Here is an 11,522-nt window from a genome sequence, read left to right as displayed (position 1 = left end):
TCACCTAAAACCTTTCCTAGGCATTATTTGCAACAAACTATAGATAATAGACCATAACTCTGTATCGACCATAACTCTGTATCAACCATAAAAAAAGTCAGCTGCCAACTCATTATAAATGCAGGTTCCCTTCATCTTACCATCCGAATATCCACAGAGAAGGTGTGTTTGAAATTGGGAAATATTTGTATGGTGGTTATTTATATGTTTTAGGCTATATACTAAAATTAAGGATGCTATATTCAAAACTATACATATGTAAAACTTTTCCATATTTAAAAGAAAGCATATCCATGTCAGAGGTATAAAATGGGCACACTTTTCTATCCTCTGTGTTGTTTGATTCAGGACATGCTTCTTAGGGAATTAGTCATTAAAAGAGCAGAGAGAAGTAGTGATTGCTCAGTTAAATGGAAACTTATTCTAGAAATATTGGTACAAACTTTATAGTTCATAAATATCTTTCACACATTCATCTCAATGTAATCTTTCTTTTTTTTTTAAGATTTATTTATTTATTTTAGAGAGGGAGAGTACCAGTGGGAGGGGCAGAGGGAGAGGGAAAGAGAATCTCAAGCAGACTATACATTGAGCATGAGCCTGACCCTGAGATCATGACCAGAGCCACAACCAAGAGTCAGGCACTTAACCAAATGCACCACCCAGGCACCCCCAATGTAATCGTTCAATAGGCCTAAGGAGAGGACAAAGTGAACTCTGATATTCTATGTTTCAAGGACACTGAGAAGTGAAGTTGCCCATCCAAATTCACACCACCAGTAAATGACCAAACCAAAAACTGGATATAGGCTTAGGACTCTAAATTCAGTCCTGGAACCAACATAGACAACAATAGCTGATAAGACCAAGAGAGAGTTCATTATTTGGTTGGACCATATCTCGCAGAACTGGGCTTGAAATGTATTTACAAATATAAAGGGAAAGAACATGGTCCCAGGCATTAAAAGGGGAACAAGTACAGCAACCTCAGGTATTATTTTGAAAATGAAAGGGAAACAAATGATGATGATGATGATGATGATGATGATGATGATGATGGAAAATCAGGGAAGGGAACAATAACCGAGTTGCAATCATTTGCAACCTATTGGAAGGTCCACAGCCACAAGACAGGTTAATGCAGAAATGACACAGAAACTATATGGATCTTAGCTTTAGGTGCAATTAATTACCCACAGTTTATTTACCCCATAGAAAGGAATACAAATTGGACATGTTCAGTCCCCTATGGATCCTACTGCTGGGAGCTGGAAAGTAGGTGACTGGTCAACTGGCAGTTACCATGGAAATGAAAAAGAGTCCCATATTGGAGCAGTGAAAGATTACAAAATAATAAGTGATTATTTTAAACGCACATAAAAAATTAGTATATGTATGAGAAAAAAAATCTAGGAGAAAATTAAATGACATTGTTAATTTCAAATTTACTGAGAGGTAGGCTTATGGGAAATAATCATTTTTTTAACCTTACATATCTATATTACTTGATTTGTAATGAATAGTTGTTGCTTTTATAAAAAGAAACTAAACATGAAGATTACATTTTGTAAAAACCTAAGTTGCAGTCTAACTTTCCATGAGATATATTAGTTGACATGAGAACATTGCTCAAATCAGGTGTCAGGGTAGGCCTACATTCTAGTCTCAGCTGACATAAAACTTTCTCCAAGAGGCCTTCCCTGACATAGACTACACACCACTGCTCTAAACCGGGTTCCTGCACATGCCTCTTGCTAGCCCTCAGTCTTCTTCCTCCAATAGCCCTCACAGCCTGTAGCTACATATACATGTGTAAGGTTACTGGCAAGCTGCACTTAAACCCAGGCAAGAGGGATTCTATCCTAGGCCCCTTACTTTAGAGAACCACACATATCACAAATATCAAAATGAATACACTATTTTTTTTTTAGACTCCAAAGAAAGATGGTTGAGAGTTCAATCTATTTTTGAGTGAATTATGGAAGAGGGATGCGCTGAGCGAGCTGCACCATGCAGGACAGAGCATGCCGGGCTGAGAGCAAAGGAGCCTGTGTTGGTTGAGGAGGAAGAAAACCTTAGCCTCTGCCTTGGGAAATGGATAGCAGAAGCCTCCTTTGTTTGAAGTTGTTGGCCCCAGAACACCCAAAGCAGACAGGGTTTCCCAGATGACTACACTCCATCCCTCTCCTCTACAACTGCCTTAAAGGGGATGAGAAAGTGAGTCATGGGACCTCCCAGACCAGTTCTTTGGGCACCTGCACAATGTCTGTTCCTATGCCAGTGTCTGATTCAGTCACGACCCGGGACACAGCCCACCTTCTTTCTTGCCCTATGCCAGAAGCTCCTTGTTGCCACTCAGGGTCACAGGCGTAAGGACTGACTTGGGAGAGAGCAGGCCTCCTTTAACCTCCAGGTTGCAAGGAAATCCCCAGGGTGTGAGCTCCGAGGTTTTCCAGAAGAAAACATGAACTGGGCCAAGGTCAGAGCTTATCACTTTTAAATATTTAAATATTTGATACATGGCATCCACTTGTCCTTTTGCCCCAGGGCCCACAAATATCAGATGCAGATCTGATTATTAGTTTAATGACTGTCTTCCTTGCTAATGGATATGCTCCATAAAATAAAAGATCCTATTTCTTTTATTTAAAACCCTAGTATAGGGTTTAGCACTGTTTATTTATTTTATTTAAAACCCTAGTATAGGGACTAGCACACAACAAAGACTTGTAGAATGAACAAACAGCTAAAAACAAAGTGCTAATATACAATATAGCCATGTGTCTTGCCCTAAAAACACTTGTGATAAAAGTTTATATCTATATAAAAATGTTTAAAAGCAAGTAGAACACAATGTGCATTAAACCTATAATTGCAACTGCTAATTCCTGTATTCTAGATCAGGGATGACATTTATTATATGTTCTGATCAGCACCTACCACCTTGCAGGCCCTTAATAACTGAGAAATGATTATTTCAACTCTGCCAGCAGCCAACTTCAGGTAAGTCACTTTCTTATGTGTTGCTCTCTACCAATGGGCAAATGCATGTCTCAGAGTTCAGCAAGCTCTTACCAATGAACACTTCCTTCTCATAAGTTTTGAAATAATACGATGACTCATGTGTAGGAGTTTGTGGATACAAGAAAGGACAAACTATTAGGGATACATGTTAAGGGAAAAACATATGTGAATCTACCGATGGAAAGAAAATGTGTTAAGGGCAACTAAACTTATTTTTCATCTTCAATTTATTTCTTAAAGCCTTGAAAAAACATTTAAGCAAAATAATAACAAATATTGCCAGAGCACTGGAGACCCTTGAGTAAAACAGAGAAATGGAGCAATGTTAACAACAGTCTCAATCAGACTAACTTGACTATTTTATATTGTCTTATGATTTATAAAGCTTTCATTAACATTGTCTCCGTTGATCTCACACATACTCTGAGAGGTAACGCACTGTCCCATTTAAAGATGAGAAAACTGAATTGGGCTTTCACTAAAATGTCGGTTGCCCCCCTACCCCATATCTGCCCTCTCTTTTCTCCTTCCCTTGATTTGTCCACACCTCTACCCTCCTCCACATTGCTTTAGATGTTGGGGAAGGCTGGCACCATCCCCAGCCTAAGGGCCAGTTCTGATTAACCAAACCAACTAATACAAAGTTGGCGCTCAGTAAATATTTGTTAAATCAATGAATGAATGACTGTCACTTTGCTGAATGCTAGAAATATTAGAATAAACACTATCCCTTCTATGAACATTAAGTGCCTTGGTGCCAGTTTAATACAGAGCAGCCAGGATGTAGATAATATAGATAAAATTGCTGGTGTATTGAATATTGGATATGGGCAGAGTCAAAAACTCCAAAGTTTTCAACCTGAGAAATATGGTTGTCATATGTTGAGATGTGTAAAAGTGAAGAAGTAGTTTGGGGAAGAAAAGGTGAAAGCCTTGAGTTTGGTGCTGGACATGCTAAATTTGAGACACCCGTCAGCCACCAAAGTAGGCACCTGAAATTAAGGAATAGTTTTCTGTTACATCCTCTACCACTTAAGCGACAAAATTATTAGCAAAATGAGCCCAGATTATGCACACACTCCACTTTTACAGAATAAGTCACTCATCATTTTTGTATTTTGCTTCTGTGTCAAGAAAGCATGATCTGTGTCACCTATATGACTAAGCAGTTTATAGTAACTTCCAACAACAATAATAGTTCTATTTTTCTCTCTCCTCACACAGATGTTCTTTAAATTTTGAGGTTTATGGATTTTCATACCTTTCCATTCAATTACATACTTCCTTTGTGGATTTCCATACCTTTCCATTCAATTACAGACTTCCTTCCCAGTTACCTACTGCCATATATAACAAACTACCAGAAGCTTAGTGACTTAAATAACATCCTTGCTGGTGGTGCCGTCATTGTCATCATTGTTACATTGTTTTTTAGTATCTCACAATTTCATGGGTCAGGAATTCAGGACTCAGCTGGAGGTTTCTTCCATTCCACATAGCACTGACGGAGGCCACTTGGTGATCCTCAGCTGGTGTCTTGCATGTCTGGTGTCTTAGGGGGGATGGCTGGAAAGCTGTTCACCCTTGTGAGACCTCTCCAAAATGGCTGTCTCAGGCTAGTCAGACTTTTTACATGGCCCAGGGACCTTAAAGAGACAGGAAGTGAAAGCAGCCAATCTTTTAAACCCTAGGCTCAGCAACTGTGATATTATCTCCTACATATTCTATTGCGCAAATCAGTCACATAACTGACCCAGACTCAAAGGGAGCCTGAAGGCAAAGATCTCAAGTCTAAATGAGAGAAATGTCAAGGAATTTTTGGACATATTTAATTTGCTACACATTATCATTATGGCTAATAACTCCCACTCTGAAACCAGGATTCCAATCCTGACTCTCCACCACTTGCTAGCTCTGTGACAAGGCTAATTATTTAACCTTTCTCTGTCTTGGTTTCCTTGTCTGTAAAATGGGGATAATAAATGTATTCATTCAACAAATATGTATTGAGCATGTAGTATGCAGCAGATGGCTGAGAGCAAAAAGGAAAATAAACTGTTCTATGCTTTCAAGTGGTACACAGTCTAGACTAATAGAAGAAAAGATGTGCATTCATTCTTTCAACAAATATTTAATACATACTTACAAAGCACCAATAAAAGCATCTGTGTAAATCCCTGCTGTGTAACAGAATGGAGTCAAGGTTGTAAAGGTCAAGTTTTTTTCTCAAACTAGATTTTAATTAAATGGGACCTTAAAATCATCTATTTCCAAATTTTGGTTGGTAAACACAGAGACTTGACCTGAGCATTCTTTTTTCAACTGACATTTATAGACAAGAACACTAGTTTCCTTTCTGGGTTCCCTCATCTTCATACTAGTTAAGAACTATACAACCACAGCCACAAACACATAACAAAAATAGTAGGAGACTCCATTTCTGTTTTTTTTAGTGTAAATCTAAAATAACTTTTTCATTTCATTCAAGTCGAATCATTTTTACACTGAATTTGAATGTCAGATGAGATGCAGGAACCATGGAGAGACCACTGATTGAAGAGCTTAATAGAAATGACATGTACTACCTGAAACCTCTCATCTTTACTAAAAACCCCTTTATGAATGCAGAGTCAGGTTGGTGCTTGCTGACAGAGCCTACCTGGAGGATTTCAGCATTAGTTTGGTTTGGCATTTCAATAATCATTTCAACCATTAATAACCCTTACTCTAAATCTTTATGAATAGTCTTTAAAAGAATAACCAAAGACTAAAATAGACTTCGATGTCATTGCTTTATTGATGAAGGAGATAGTAAAAGTACATGTTGTCAACATTCTGAAATGATTTTGTAAAACTCTTAAACAGACATAGCCAACTGGAACTGGAATATAAAGGTATTGCTGTTTTTTTGTCTCTCATCATCCCGGGTCATACATTTGACAAGATACATAAAGATTTGGTCACTTTGTATTTCACTACATTTGTATTTCACCACAGGATCCTCCTAAGACTTAGTTATTAATCAAAACCTTGCCTGTGATTTTATATGCTTTGTTTTTACAGAGCAGATATCCAATAAATAGATTTTAAACAAATAAATACATTCTTATTTGCATGCCATGCAGCACTAAGCAACAAGGCAAAATGGTTAGGTATATGCCTTTGAAGTGAGACAGCACTGTGCTTAAATCCAAGCTGTGCCACTTCTTAAAAGACTAGAGTTTCTAAGCTCGGACTCCATGTATAAAATGGGAATAATACAAGCAGAAATCACATAGAGTAGCTGGGAGAATTTAATAATCATTTAAAGCACTTAGCACAGTGCTTTGATACTGATGCTTCCAATAAATGACAGTTGTAATTTTGTCAACCTCATTGTTATTTAGGGAAAGCATTTAAAGATGCACAAAACAGTACAACAAAATGTCCCATTATAACTGTCCCTGTTGGTACTTCAACACCCACCCCCCCACCTTAGACATGCTCTTTGGTGGTGGTATCTAAACCACTGCAAAGAAAGACATGGAAGAATGATGATTTATTGAGACAAGAGTATCAGAGTTCCCTGGGACAGGGCTCTGTCCTGTGACTCTTCCACCCAGCTCTTCATACATAGGAGATGCTCACTAAATGTTTTTGATAACAGTAATGAGATACTTGATTTTCATGTCAGAAACATTCAACATGTTTCAAAGCTATTAATAGCAAATTGATAACCTCATGCAAAAAAGATAATCCTTTTAAAAATTCTTATAAAATAAAATGAATTTCATGAGATTGCACAGAAACAAAGTATTAAACTCTATTATTAACATTTAAGGAGAAGATTGTTGTCTTCTACAATTTCCAATGACTATTCTCTCAAATCTTTTCAAAGTGTTCTTTGTCTCATGAACAGCCAAGCCCTGCCTTGTGGAGGACTGCAACCAGAGTCGCTTTGAGTTATAAGCTTGCAACCCTGGTGAATCATGTCTCAGAGTGAGGCAAATACCAGCCCACATGATAATGCCTTTGTTACACTAGGAATAAAGTGGTTGAAAATGGCAAATAAACTACTAATTCATGAGAATTAGCTGGGTAGTAAAGGGTAAGGAGATGGGTGGGCATTGTGTCTGCATTTTATACAACTCATGTGTCATAAACAAAAGGGAATAAAATCCCTGCCACCCACCCAAACCAGATCCTTCATTCACCCTTGAACATATCCTCCTCGTGGTATACTTAAGGCTGGAAACCAAGTCCCAGGTTCCTCAGGTGGATATTCCTTTGGTGTCTATTACACATACTTTCTGTAAGGAGGGAGAATCTTCTGAACATTTCCTCTTTACAAGCAAAAGACCCACACACAGGCTTTTCTTCTGCAAGAGTTATCTCATCTCTGAAAAAGCACCTTCACCCTCTTGAGAATCTCTGGAAGAACAAGACCAATGAGCTGAAAGAGTAGATCTGCAGACTCCCCAGCCACTTATCCTTCTCAAAATCCGCAAGCCAGTCCACAGAGCTAGACACTCCGGGGAGCCAAGACAAGAACTCCTGGCGCAGTGATCAAGTCTAAATAGCTTTGGAATCTGTAGGATAATGCAAAAGGCTCTCTAGCATAGTCCAATTTCAGAGAGCCCATTTGATGAAGATAAGATTACATCCCACTTTTAAACCCACTTAATTGCCTTTATGGGCTTAAAAGTGTTTGGAAATATGATGATTGGTTTGAGAATGCAGACTGTGTGGTGTTCCCATCCCTCCTCATCCTTTACTTGATGGACAGCTCTTCAACAAGGTTTTTGGCCCCAGGGCTGGTGAGAGAGAGGTGAAGGAGCAGGCAGGGGGGAAGGGGCAGAGAAGGAGGGCTGGCACTTGAGGAGGCAACTTCCAGCTCGCTTCCTTTCTTCAGAATTTCACAAGCCATTCTAAGAAGCTCAGTCCTCCCCAATAAAACCAGTCACCTCTGACATCCTGGCTGCTCTGTATTAAACTGGCACCAAGGCACTTAACCTGCTGGATCGCCTTTTTCCAGACACCTGCCCAGCAGCAGACTAAACAAACAGGGATTCTCCACTGCGCAAAAGTTGGCTTCTTTCACTGGGTCTCCCATCTGTTAAAAAGCCATTGTCTGAGAAAGTGTTCAGCTAGCTAGGGAGCGGGAGCGATTGCATACTGAACTGCCCCTTTTCCCCATAAAAAGTCCTCGTTAGCATTTTCTTTTCTCCCTGGTTTTCATTGCCTGATTTATTCATTGGTTTCACCTCTTCTCCCCTCCCCCTTGGTTCGGGAGGAGAGCCTCCTTGTCTTCGGTTTCTCAGGGGTCATGTCTTTTCAGTCACCAGGACAATACCCGCCGCTGGCATCTGCTTCCAGATCCAATCAGCCATATTGTGAACACATCCTGCCAGAGAATTGTTCCTCCTTTTGCTCGGCTTTGTTGCCAATTTCATGCCATGTATTGCTCCATGTTTTGTGCTTCATGAAGCTGTCACGGGCATAAAAGTGGTCTGACCAGGGTCGTAGTAAAAGGGGTGGGAATGAAACATCCACCAAAATGTTGAGCAGGCCACCCACAGTCCACATACACACACACACACGCACATACACTCATACACATACAATCCCAACACTCACACCCAGCCCACACACACCCACCGTCTCCACGCAAACACATACAGTCCACCCATGCCCAAAATACAGTCCACACACACTCACAAATCACATACGCAATACACAGTCACACCCCCACACAATTCCCACATATTCACAACACAGACATGAGCACATGCATAGATCTGGGGCCCTCACACATTTTCTTTACTTTCCCCACGATTTAATTGGCACCCCCGTGAGACACATTACACGTCTCTAGAGGGGTAAACAAAGAGTTTTATTCCTTTAATAATGATAAGGAATATATTAAATTGGGGGGTGAATGTTGTAAAAGTTAAAAAAGAGTTTAGATTTTTTTCTTTTTTCTTCAGGTATTTCTAGTCACACAGAAATAATAACAATCCTTTGGTGCACAATCTTAAAAACACACCAGGAAGTGCTTTACAAGGTAAATTAAACTACTCCAGATTAAAATGACAACACTATAGGACGCATATTCACTTTTTTGAGATATTAAACTCTTGTAAAGAACAACAATATATAAACAAAGGGAAACGTCAACAAAAACATATAAATTAACCACTTGGATTTGGGAGGAAGGTGTCTATGAGTCCCCTTCTCTCTGAGTTGTGGTCCCTGGATACAGGAGTATCCCGATTTATCAAGAGGCTCTTTGTAAAGCGTGGATTAGCCTGCCAGAGCACAAAAGACTAAACTCCATTGCAAAGCTTTGCTGAAACCCAGCTTTCAGGAAGGAGGAGAGCTGGGATTGTCCGTCCCATCACCCAACGCCCCACGGATTGAATTGGGCCCGAATGCTGGCAGCCAGCCAGCTGAGGGGAAGTTGCTGTTCTCCTTAATGTCATAAGTTAGGGAAAAAGAGGGAAGGAAAATGGAGAATGAAAGCTCAAAATCCTCACAGTGGAGATTTCACTGAAGTTTCTCATTTATTTCTACAGTGTGTTCTTTGCTTTTATTTCAAAAAGTTCTAGAGATTCTGAATATAGCTTCTTTACAATATACAATGTCTATACTTACAGTTTCCCATGTTTCTATTCCAGCACCATGAGTAGGTCCCTTTGCCTTTTTCTGTGAGGGCATTTTCTGGTTGGTGTTGGTTGGTTGTGAATGCCAAAGAGTTTTAGAAAAGAGCAGAGCCCTATGCGTGGACACAGGAAATGGCTGCCTCCCAGGATAATTCTCCATTTTGTCTCCCCATCTCTAACAAACTCATGCAGAGGCTTATTCTGGTGCTTAACATTTCCATCCTTGGATTCCTTTCTCTCCAGAAAGCTATAAGCTATTATCCAAAATAAATAAATAACAAAAATGCAAATCTATAACCCCCAAGAGTACATTAAAACGAAGTTTTTAGTATTCACTTCCACCAATAATCACATAAGTATGGAAAAGATGTTCCCAACTGAATGAAACAAAGGATGAGAAAACTGTGATCCACAGAATAAAGTGTAGGAAAGAGAGTTGGAAAACTTAAAGACCTGAAGCACAGGTGCTCAGAAGCAAGCTGGCTTTTGCTTCTCTGTAGGGGATAGAGGGTGGCAGGAGAAACCTGCCCTGGAAATGAGGGAGACGAGAAGATACAAGGTGGGAAATGCCAAGACAGCCAGGCTGAGCTACCTGCAGCCTCCCTGGTATGATTTTAGAATTACTGAAGAAAGTCTCTATACCCCAACCCCTTAGCTGAGACATGATATTCTACTTGGAGCTTTATTTAATTAGCCAAAAACTTTAATCACAACTTAAGGGCTTCACCCTGTTATGAACTAGATGTTTGTGTCCTTCTCAAATTCATATGTTGAAGCCCTTAACCCTCAATGTGGCTATATTTGGAAATGGGACCTCTAAGGAAATAATTAAGGTTAAATGAGGTCATAAGGATAGGGCCCTCCTCCAATAAGATTAGTGTCTTTAAAAGAAGCAAAATCAGAGAATGAGCTCTAGCTCCCCATACACACAAAGAAGAGGTCACGTGAGCATGCAGAAAGATGGTGAGCACTTAATAGCCAAGAAAAGATGCCTCAGAATGAAACCTACCTTGTTGGCATCTTGATCGTGAACTAGGAGCCTCCAGACCTGTGAGAAATACACTTCTGTTCTTTAAGCCACCTGATCTGTGGTATTTTGTTAGGGCAGCTTGAGCTGAACAAGACATACCCCAGGATGAAGTAAGGGTAACTAAAAGTTTCAGAGAAATGGTAGAACATATGAACATGTCATGCCACAGTCAAAATGGGGTATCCCTTCACAGACTGCCCTGGGACAGGATTGTTTGGAGGTGGGTCTTTTCTCTACCCTGACCTACCTCAATCCTTACTAGCCTCCTATCCTTTTGAACTCCTTATCCCTTCTGTATGATTTCTACTCCCAAAACATGTTTCATCAGGGTTTTCTGAGAAATAGGACATGTCACTGCCAAAAAGTAACTTACATAAAATTAAAGTGAAGGAAGCCTCACTCAAGGAACTACTAGAAGCTTACATCTCACTTACCTCCCCTGGGAGCAAAGTCTGGACTTGGCTCCCATTCAACTTCACTGTCCACTAGACACTGGTTGAGGTGCTACACTGAGCTCTGACAGACAGAGATGAGTGGGGTCACAGCCCCTGCACCCAAGAGCTTCAAATCTTGAGAGAGACAGGCACTCACATCAAATGTTACAATTCAATATTTGTCAGAGTATGAAAATTGTTCTACGAAGAGTAGAATGGAGAGTGAGTAATTTCCCAGGAAAAGCACTTTCCTTCTGTTAAAGGACATTCCTTTTGCAGTTGAAAGGACCTGGTATAAGAAGGAAGAGAGGAATGTGCAATAGGGTCAAAACATAAGATATAGAGACTTATAGGATGGGAGGGTTAGGATACTGGGTATCAAGGGATGAAACA

This window comes from Mirounga leonina, unplaced genomic scaffold (assembly GCF_011800145.1).
Source record: "Mirounga leonina isolate KUSES-001 unplaced genomic scaffold, KU_Mleo_1.0 Mir_129, whole genome shotgun sequence".
Lineage (NCBI taxonomy): Eukaryota > Metazoa > Chordata > Mammalia > Carnivora > Phocidae > Mirounga > Mirounga leonina.
The sequence above is the reverse complement of the archived record's forward strand: the minus strand, read 5'-3'. Positions refer to the sequence as shown.